Source organism: Cavia porcellus, unplaced genomic scaffold, assembly GCF_034190915.1.
Source record: "Cavia porcellus strain 051 isolate PalLab524CR breed Dunkin Hartley unplaced genomic scaffold, mCavPor4.1 scaffold_21, whole genome shotgun sequence".
Lineage (NCBI taxonomy): Eukaryota > Metazoa > Chordata > Mammalia > Rodentia > Caviidae > Cavia > Cavia porcellus.
The window spans coordinates 2,483,996-2,496,048 of NW_026947504.1; positions in this window are offsets into that span (position 1 = coordinate 2,483,996).

Below are 12,053 nucleotides of genomic sequence, written 5' to 3' on the forward strand. Positions count from 1 at the left end.
CCTATGACTCACACCACCCCGTGATGTTTTTCTCACTCCTACTAGTGATAGTAATGTTACACACCCATACAATGCGCACCACCCCGCGATGTTTTTCAGAAACCTATCCTACCTTTGCACTGCATGTTTCCTGACCTCCCCATGCTGATCACCCCGTGGTGCTTTTCTCCATGCTGCATTGCCATTCATTGCCTATCCTAATTCAGACCCTATGATTCACACCACCCCGTGATGTTTTTCTCACTCCTACTAGTGAATGTAATGTTACACACCCATACAATGCGCACCACTCCGCGATGTTTTTTAGAGACCTATCCTACATTGCCACTGCATGTGTCCTGAACACCATATGCTGACCACCCCGTGGTGCTTTTCTCCATCCTACATTGCCACTCATTGCCTATCCTAATTCAGACCCTATGATTCACACCACCCCGTGATATTTTTCTCACTCCTACTAGTGAATGTAATGTTACACACCCTTACAATGCGAACCACCCCGCGATGTTTTTCAGAAACCTGTCATACATTGCCACTGCATGTTTCCTGACTTCCCCATGCTTACCACCTCGTGGTGCTTTTCTCCATCGTACATTGCCACTCACTGCCTATCCTAATTCAGACCCTATGATTCACACCACCCCGTGATGTTTTTCTCACTCCTACTAGTGAATGTAATGTTACACACCCATACAATGCGCACCACACCACGATGGTTTATAGACACCTATCCTACATTGCCACTGCATGTTTCCTGACCTCCCCATGCTGACCACCCCATGGTGCTTTTCTCCATCCTACATTGCCACACACTGCCTATCCTAATTCAGACCCTATGATTCACACCACCCCGTGATGTTTTTCTCACTCCTTCTAGTGAAATTAAAGTTGCACACCCATACAATGCGCACCACCCCGCGATGTTTTTCAGAAACCTATCCTACATTGCCACTGCATGTGTCCTGACCTCCCCATGCTGACCACCCCGTGGTGCTTTTCTGCATGCTACACTGCCATTAACTGCCTATCCTAATTCAGACCCTATGATTCACACCACCCCGTGACATTTTTCTCACTCCTACTAGTGAATGTAATGTTACACACCCATACAATGCGCACCACCCCACGATGTTTTTGAGAAACCTATCTTACATTGCTACTGCATGTTTCCTGACCTCCCAATGCTGACCACCCCGTGGTGCTTTTCTCCATCCTACATTGCCACTCACTGCCTATCCTAATTCAGACCGTATGATTCGCACCACCCCGTGATGCTTTTCTCACTCCTATTAGTGAATGTAATGTTACACACCCATACAATGCGCACCACCCCGCGTCATTTTCTAGAAACCTATCCTACATTGCCACTGCATGTGTCCTGAACTCCCCATGCTGACCACCGCGTGGTGCTTTTCTCCATCCTACATTGCCACTCATTGCCTATCCTAATTCAGACCCTATGATTCACACCACCCCGTGATATTTTTCTCACTCCTACTATTGAATATAATGTTACACAACCATACAATGCGAACCACCCCGCGATGTTTTTCAGAAACCTATCCTACATTGCCACTGCATGTTTCCTGACCTCCCCATGCATACCACCCCGTGGTGCTTTTCTCCATCCTACATTGCCACTCATTGCCTATCCTTATTCAGACCCTATGATTCACACCATCCCGTGATGTTTTTCTCACTCCTACAAGTGAATGTAATGTTACACACCCATACAATGCGCACCACTCCGCGATGTTTTTCAGAAACCTATCCTATATTGCCACTGCATGTGTCCTGACCTCCCCATGCTGACCACCCTTGGTGCTTTTCTCCATCCTACATTGCCACTCACTGCCTATCCTAATTCAGACCCTATGACTCACACCACCCCGTGATGTTTTTCTCACTCCTACTAGTGATAGTAATGTTACACACCCATACAATGCGCACCACCCGCGATGTTTTTCAGAAATCTATCCTACCTTGGCACTGCATTTTTCCTGACCTCCCCATGCTGATCACCCCGTGGTGCTTTTCTCCATGCTGCATTGCCATTCACTGCCTATCCTAATTCAGACCCTATGATTCACACGACTCCGTGATGTTTTTCTCACTCCTACTTGTGAATGTAATGTTACATACCCATACAATGCGCACCACCCCTCGATGTTTTTAAGAAACCTATCCTACATTGCCACTGCATGTTTACTGACCTCCCCATGCTGACCACCCCGTGGTGCTTTTCTCCATCCTACATTGCCACTCACTGCCTATCCTAATTCAGACCCTATGATTCACACCACCCCATGATGTTTTTCTCACTCCTACTAGTGAATGTAATGTTACGCACCCATAAAATGCGCACCACCCCACCATGTTTTTCAGAAACCTATCCTACATTTCAACTGCATGTTTCCTGACCTCCCCATGCTTACCACCTCGTGGTGCTTTTCTCCATCGTACATTGCCACTCACTGCCTATCCTAATTCAGACCCTATGATTCACACCACCCCGTGATGTTTTTCTCACTCCTACTAGTGAATGTAATGTTACACACCCATACAATGCGCACCACTCCACGATGTTTTTTAGAAACCTATACTACATTGCCACTGCATGTGTCCTGAACACCCCATGCTGACCACCCCGTGGTGCATTTCTCCATCCTACATTGCCACTCACTGCCTATCCTAATTCAGACCCTATGATTCACACCACCCCGTGATGTTTTTCTCACTCCTACTAGTGAATGTAATGTTACACACCCATACAATGCGCACCACACCACGATGGTTTTTAGACACCTATCCTACATTGGCACTGCATGTTTCCTGACCTCCCCATGCTCACCACGCCGTGGTGCTTTTCTTCCTCCTACATTGCCACTCACTGCCTATCCTAATTCAGACCCTATGATTCACACCACCCCGTGATGTTTTTCTCACTCCTACTAGTGAATGTAATGTTACACACCCATACAATGCGCACCACGCCGCGATGTTTTTCAGAAACCTATCCTACATTGCTACTGCATGTGTCCTGACCTCCAAATGCTGACCACACCGTGGTGCTTTTCTCCATCCTACATTGCCACTCACTGCCTATTCTAATTCAGACCCTATGATTCACACCACCCCGTGATGTTTTTCTCACTCCTACTAGTAAATGTAATGTTACACACCCATACAATGCGCACCACCCCGCGATGTTTTTCAGAAACCTATCCTACATTGCCACTGCATGTGTCCTGACCTCCCCATGCTGACCACCCCGTGGTGCTTTTCTGCATGCTACACTGCCATTAACTGCCTATCCTAATTCAGACCCTATGATTCACACCACCCCGTGACATTTTTCTCACTCCTACTAGTGAATGTAATGTTACACACCCATACAATGCGCACCACCCCGCGATGTTTTTGAGAAACCTATCCTACATTGCCACTGCATGTTTCCTGACCTCTCAATGCTGACCACCCCGTGGTGCTTTTCTCCATCCTACATTGCCACTCACTGCCTATCCTAATTCAGACCCTATGATTCACACCACCCCGTGATGCTTTTCTCACTTCTATTAGTGAATGTAATGTTACACACCCATACAATGCGCACCACCCCGCGTCATTTTTCAGAAACCTATCCTACATTGCCACTGCATGTGTCCTGAACTCCCCATGCTGACCACCCCGTGGTGCTTTTCTCCATCCTACATTGCCACTCATTGCCTATCCTAATTCAGACCCTATGATTCACACCACTCCGTGATATTTTTCTCACTCCTACTATTGAATATAATGTTACACACCCATACAATGCGAACCACCCCGCGATGTTTTTCAGAAACCTATCCTACATTGCCACTGCATGTTTCCTGACCTCCCCATGCTGACCACCCCGTGGTGCTTTTCTCCATCCTACATTGCCACTCACTGCCTATCCTAATTCAGACCGTATGATTCACACCATCCCGTGATGTTTTTCTCACTCCTACTAGTGAATGTAATGTTACACACCCATACAATGCGCACCACCCCGCGATGTTTTTCAGAAACCTATCCTACATTGCCACTGCATGTTTCCTGTCCTCCGCATGCTGACCACCCCGTGTTGCTTTTCTCCATCCTGCATTGCCACTCACTGCCTATCCTAATTCAGACCCTATGATTGACACCACCCCGTGATGTTTTTCTCACTCCTACTAGTGAATGTAATGTTACACACTCATACAATGCGCACCACCCCGCGACATTTTTCAGAAACCTATCCTACATTGCCACTGAATGTTTCCTGACCTCACCATGCTGACCACCCCGTGGTGCTTTTCTTCATCCTACATTGCCACTCACTGCCTATCCTAATTCAGACCCTATGATTCACACCACCCAGTGAGGTTTTTCTCACTCCTACTAGTGAATGTAATGTTACACACCCATACAATGCGCACCACCCCGCGATCTTTTTCAGAAACCTATCCTACATTGCCAGTGCATGTGTCCTGACCTCCAAATGCTGACCACCCCGTGGTGCTTTTCTCCATCCTACATTGCCACTCACTGCCTATCCTAATTCAGACCCTATGACTCACACCACCCCGTGATGTTTTTCTCACTCCTACTAGTGATAGAAATGTTACACACCCATACAATGCGCACCACCCCGCGATGTTTTTCAGAAACCTCTCCTACATTGCCCCTGCATGTTTCCTGACCTCCGCATGCTGATCACACCGTGGTGCTTTTCTCCATCCTACATTGCCACTCACTGCCTATCCTAATTCAGACCCTATGATTCACACCACCCCGTGATGCTTTTCTCAGTCCTACTAGTGAATATAATGTTACACACCCAAACAATGCGCACCACCCCGCGACATTTTTCAGAAACCTATCCTACATTGCCACTGCATGTGTCCTGAACTCCCCATGCTGACCACCCCGTGGTGCTTTTCTCCATTCTACATTGCCACTCATTGCCTATCCTAATTCAGACCCTATGATTCACACCACCCCGTGATATTTTTCTCACTCCTACTATTGAATGTAATGTTACACACCCATACAATGCGAACCACCCCGCGATGTTTTTCAGAAACCTATCCTACATTGCCACTGCATGTTTCCTGACCTCCCCATGCATACCACCCCGTGGTGCTTTTCTCCATCCTACATTGCCACTCACTGCCTATCCTAATTCAGACCGTATGATTCACACCATCCCGTAATGTTTTTCTCACTCCTACAAGTGAATGTAATGTTACACACCCATACAATGCGCACCACCCCGCGATGTTTTTCAGAAACCTATCCTATATTGCCACTGCATGTGTCCTGACCTCCCCATGCTGACCACCCCTTGGTGCTTTTCTCCATCCTACATTGCCACTCACTGCCTATCCTAATTTAGACCCTATGACTCACACCACCCCGTGATGTTTTTCTCACTCCTACTAGTGATAGTAATGTTACACATCCATACAATGCGCACCACCCCGCGATGTTTTTCAGAAACCTATCCTACCTTGGCACTTCATGTTTCCTGACCTCCCCATGCTGATCACCCCGTGGTGCTTTTCTCCATGCTGCATTGCCATTCACTGCCTATCCTAATAAAGACCCTATGATTCACACGACTCCGTGATGTTTTTCTCACTCCTACTTGTGAATGTAATGTTACATACCCATACAATTCGCACCACCCCTCGATGTTTTTAAGAAACCTATCCTACATTGCCACTGCATGTTTACTGACCTCCCCATGCTGACCACCCCGTGGTGCTTTTCTCCATCCTACATTGCCACTCACTGCCTATCCTAATTCAGACCGTATGATTCACACCACCCCGTGATGTTTTTCTCACTCCTACTAGTGAATGTAATGTTACGCACCCCTAAAATGCGCACCACCCCACCATGTTTTTCAGAAACCTATCCTACATTTCAACTGCATATTTCCTGACCTCCCCATGCTTACCACCTCGTGGTGCTTTTCTCCATCGTACATTGCCACTCACTGCCTATCCTAATTCAGACCCTATGATTCACACCACCCCGTGATGTTTTTCTCACTCCTACCAGTGAATGTAATGTTACACACCCATACAATGCGCACCACTCCACGATGTTTTTCAGAAACCTATCCTACATTGCCACTGCCTGTGTCCTGAACACCCCATGCTGACCACCCCGTGGTGCTTTTCTCCATCCTACATTGCCACTCATTGCCTATCCTAATTCAGACCCTATGATTCACACCACCCCGTGATATTTTTCTCACTCCTACTAGTGAATGTAATGTTACACACCCATACAATGCGAACCACCCCACGATGTTTTTCAGAAACCTGTCATACATTGCCACTGCATGTTTCCTGACTTCCCCATGCTGACCACACCGTGGTGCTTTTCTCCATCCTACATTGCCACTCACTGCCTATCCTAATTCAGACCCTATGATTCTCACCACCCCGTGATGTTTTTCTCACTCCTACTAGTGAATGTAATGTTACGCACCCATAAAATGCGCACCACCCCACCATGTTTTTCAGAAACCTATCCTACATTTCAACTGCATGTTTCCTGACCTCCCCATGCTTACCACCTCGTGGTGCTTTTCTCCATCGTACATTGCCACTCACTGCCTATCCTAATTCAGACCCTATGATTCACACCACCCCGTGATGTTTTTCTCACTCCTACTAGTGAATGTAATGTTACACACCCATACAATGCTCACCACTCCGCGATGTTTTTCAGAAACCTATCCTACATTGCCACTGCATGTGTCCTGAACACCCCATGATGACCAACCCGTGGTGCTTTTCTCCATCCTACATTGCCATTCATTGCCTATCCTAATTCAGACCCTATGATTCAAACCACCCCGTGATATTTTTCTCACTCCTACTAGTGAATGTAATGTTACACACCCATACAATGCGAACCACCCCGCGATGTTTTTCAGAAACCTGTCATACATTGCCACTGCATGTTTCCTGACTTCCCCATGCTGACCACCCCGTGGTGCTTTTCTCCATCCTGCATTGCCACTCACTGCCTATCCTAATTCAGACCCTATGATTCACACCACCCCGTGATGTTTTTCTCACTCCTACTAGTGAATGTAATGTTACACACCCATACAATGCGCACCACGCCGCGATGTTTTTCAGAAACCTATCCTACATTGCTACTGCATGTGTCCTGACCTCCAAATGCTGACCACCCCGTGGTGCTTTTCTCCATCCTACATTGCCACTCACTGCCTATCTTAATTCAGACCCTATGATTCACACCACCCCGTGATGTTTTTCTCACTCCTACTAGTGAATGTAATGTTACACACCCATACAATGCGCACCACCCCGCGATGTTTTTCAGAAACCTATCCTACATTGCCACTGCATGTGTCCTGACCTCCCCATGCTGACCACCCCGTGGTGCTTTTCTGCATGCTACACTGACATTAACTGCCTATCCTAATTCAGACCCTATGATTCACACCACCCCGTGACATTTTTCTCACTCCTACTAGTGAATGTAATGTTACACACCCGTACAATGCGCACCACCCCGCGATGTTTTTGAGAAACCTATCCTACATTGCCACTGCATGTTTCCTGACCTCCCAATGCTGACCACCCCGTGGTGCTTTTCTCCATCCTACATTGCCACTCACTGCCTATCCTAATTCAGACCCTATGATTCACACCACCCCGTGATGCTTTTCTCACTCCTATTAGTGAATGTAATGTTACACACCCATACAATGCGCACCACCCCGCGTCATTTTTCAGAAACCTATCCTACATTGCCACTGCATGTGTCCTGAACTCCCCATGCTGACCACCCCGTGGTGCTTTTCTCCATCCTACATTGCCACTCATTGCCTATCCTAATTCAGACCCTATGATTCACACCACCCCGTGATATTTTTCTCACTCCTACTATTGAATATAATGTTACACACCCATACAATGCGAACCACCCCGCGACATTTTTCAGAAACCTATCCTACATTGCCACTGAATGTTTCCTGACCTCACCATGCTGACCACCCCGTGGTGCTTTTCTTCATCCTACATTGCCACTCACTGCCTATCCTAATTCAGACCCTATGATTCACACCACCCAGTGATGTTTTTCTCACTCCTACTAGTGAATGTAATGTTACACACCCATACAATGCGCACCACCCCGCGATGTTTTTCAGAAACCTATCCTACATTGCTACTGCATGTGTCCTGACCTCCAAATGCTGACCACCCCGTGGTGCTTTTCTCCATCCTACATTGCCACTCACTGCCTATCCTAATTCAGACCCTATGACTCACACCACCCCGTGATGTTTTTCTCACTCCTACTAGTGATAGTAATGTTACACACCCATACAATGCGCACCAACCCGCGATGTTTTTCAGAAACCTCTCCTACATTGCCCCTGCATGTTTCCTGACCTCCGCAAGCTGATCACACCGTGGTGCTTTTCTCCATCCTACATTGCCACTCACTGCCTATCCTAATTCAGACCCTATGATTCACACCACCCCGTGATGCTTTTCTCAGTCCTACTAGTGAATGTAATGTTACACACCCAAACAATGCGCACCACCCCGCGACATTTTTCAGAAACCTATCCTACATTGCCACTGCATGTGTCCTGAACTCCCCATGCTGACCACCCCGTGGTGCTTTTCTCCATCCTACATTGCCACTCATTGCCTATCCTAATTCAGACCCTATGATTCACACCACCCCGTGATATTTTTCTCACTCCTACTATTGAATGTAATGTTACACACCCATACAATGCGAACCACCCCGCGATGTTTTTCAGAAACCTATCCTACATTGCCACTGCATGTTTCCTGACCTCCCCATGCATACCACCCCGTGGTGCTTTTCTCCATCCTACATTGCCACTCACTGCCTATCCTAATTCAGACCGTATGATTCACACCATCCCGTAATGTTTTTCTCACTCCTACAAGTGAATGTAATGTTACACACCCATACAATGCGCACCACCCCGCGATGTTTTTCAGAAACCTATCCTATATTGCCACTGCATGTGTCCTGACCTCCCTATGCTGACCACCCCTTGGTGCTTTTCTCCATCCTACATTGCCACTCACTGCCTATCCTAATTTAGACCCTATGACTCACACCACCCCGTGATGTTTTTCTCACTCCTACTAGTGATAGTAATGTTACACATCCATACAATGCGCACCACCCCGCGATGTTTTTCAGAAACCTATCCTACCTTGGCACTGCATGTTTCCTGACCTCCCCATGCTGATCACCCCGTGGTGCTTTTCTCCATGCTGCATTGCCATTCACTGCCTATCCTAATAAAGACCCTATGATTCACACGACTCCGTGATGTTTTTCTCACTCCTACTTGTGAATGTAATATTACATACCCATACAATTCGCACCACCCCTCGATGTTTTTAAGAAACCTATCCTACATTGCCACTGCATGTTTACTTACCTCCCCATGCTGACCACCCCGTGGTGCTTTTCTCCATCCTACATTGCCACTCACTGCCTATCCTAATTCAGACCGTATGATTCACACCACCCCGTGATGTTTTTCTCACTCCTACTAGTGAATGTAATGTTACGCACCCCTAAAATGCGCACCACCCCACCATGTTTTTCAGAAACCTATCCTACATTTCAACTGCATGTTTCCTGACCTCCCCATGCTTACCACCTCGTGGTGCTTTTCTCCATCGTACATTGCCACTCACTGCCTATCCTAATTCAGACCCTATGATTCACACCACCCCGTGATGTTTTTCTCACTCCTACTAGTGAATGTAATGTTACACACCCATACAATGCGCACCACTCCGCGATGTTTTTCAGAAACCTATCCTACATTGCCACTGCATGTGTCCTGAACACCCCATGCTGACCACCCCGTGGTTCTTTTCTCCATCCTACATTGCCACTCATTGCCTATCCTAATTCAGACCCTATGATTCACACCACCCCGTGATATTTTTCTCACTCCTACTAGTGAATGTAATGTTACACACCCATACAATGCGAACCACCCCACGATGTTTTTCAGAAACCTGTCATACATTGCCACTGCATGTTTCCTGACTTCCCCATGCTGACCACCCCGTGGTGCTTTTCTCCATCCTACATTGCCACTCACTGCCTATCCTAATTCAGACCCTATGATTCACACCACCCCGTGATATTTTTCTCACTCCTACTAGTGAATGTAATGTTACACCCATACAATGCGCACCACCCCTCGATGTTTTTAAGAAACCTATCCTACATTTCCACTGCATGTTTACTGACCTCCCCATGCTGACCACCCCGTGGTGCTTTTCTCCATCCTACATTGCCACTCACTGCCTATCCTAATTCAGACCCTATGATTCTCACCACCCCGTGATGTTTTTCTCACTCCTACTAGTGAATGTAATGTTACGCACCCATAAAATGCGCACCACCCCACCATGTTTTTCACAAACGTATCCTACATTTCAACTGCATGTTTCCTGACCTCCCCATGCTTACCATCTCGTGGTGCTTTTCTCCATCGTACATTGCCACTCACTGCCTATCCTAATTCAGACCCTATAATTCACACCACCCCGTGATGTTTTTCTCACTCCTACTAGTGAATGTAATGTTACACACCCATACAATGCGCACCACTCCGCGATGTTTTTCAGAAACCTATCCTACATTGCCACTGCATGTGTCCTGAACACCCCATGCTGACCAACCCGTGGTGCTTTTCTCCATCCTACATTGCCACTCATTGCCTATCCTAATTCAGACCCTATGATTCACACCACCCCGTGATATTTTTCTCACTCCTACTAGTGAATGTAATGTTACACACCCATACAATGCGAACCACCCCGCGATGTTTTTCAGAAACCTGTCATACATTGCCACTGCATGTTTCCTGACTTCCCCATGCTGACCACCCCGTGGTGCTTTTCTCCATCCTGCATTGCCACTCACTGCCTATCCTAATTCAGACCCTATGATTCACACCACCCCGTGATGTTTTTCTCACTCCTACTAGTGAATGTAATGTTACACACCCATACAATGCGCACCACGCCGCGATGTTTTTCAGAAACCTATCCTACATTGCTACTGCATGTGTCCTGACCTCCAAATGCTGACCACCCCGTGGTGCTTTTCTCCATCCTACATTGCCACTCACTGCCTATCCTAATTCAGACCCTATGATTCACACCACCCCGTGATGTTTTTCTCAGTCCTACTAGTGAATGTAATGTTATACACCCATACAATGTGCACCACCCCGCGATGTTTTTCAGAAACCTATCCTACATTGCCACTGCATGTGTCCTGACCTCCGCATGCTGACCACCCCGTGGTGCTTTTCTGCATGCTACACTGCCATTAACTGCCTATCCTAATTCAGAGCCTATGATTCACACCACCTCGTGACATTTTTCTCACTCCTACTAGTGAATGTAATGTTACACACCCATACAATGCGCACCACCCCGCGATGTTTTTCAGAAACCTATCCTATATTGCCACTGCATGTTTCCTGTCCTCCGCATGCTGACCACCCCGTGTTGCTTTTCTCCATCCTGCATTGCCACTCACTGCCTATCCTAATTCAGACCCTATGATTGACACCACCCCGTGATGTTTTTCTCACTCCTACTAGTGAATGTAATGTTACACACCCATACAATGCGCACCACCCCGCGACATTTTTCAGAAACCTATCCTACATTGCCACTGAATGTTTCCTGACCTCACCATGCTGACCACCCCGTGGTGCTTTTCTTCATCCTACATTGCCACTCACTGCCTATCCTAATTCAGACCCTATGATTCACACCACCCAGTGATGTTTTTCTCACTCCTACTAGTGAATGTAATGTTACACACCCATACAATGCGCACCACCCCGCGATGTTTTTCAGAAACCTATCCTACATTGCTACTGCATGTGTCCTGACCTCCAAATGCTGACCACCCCGTGGTGCTTTTCTCCATCCTACATTGCCACTCACTGCCTATCCTAA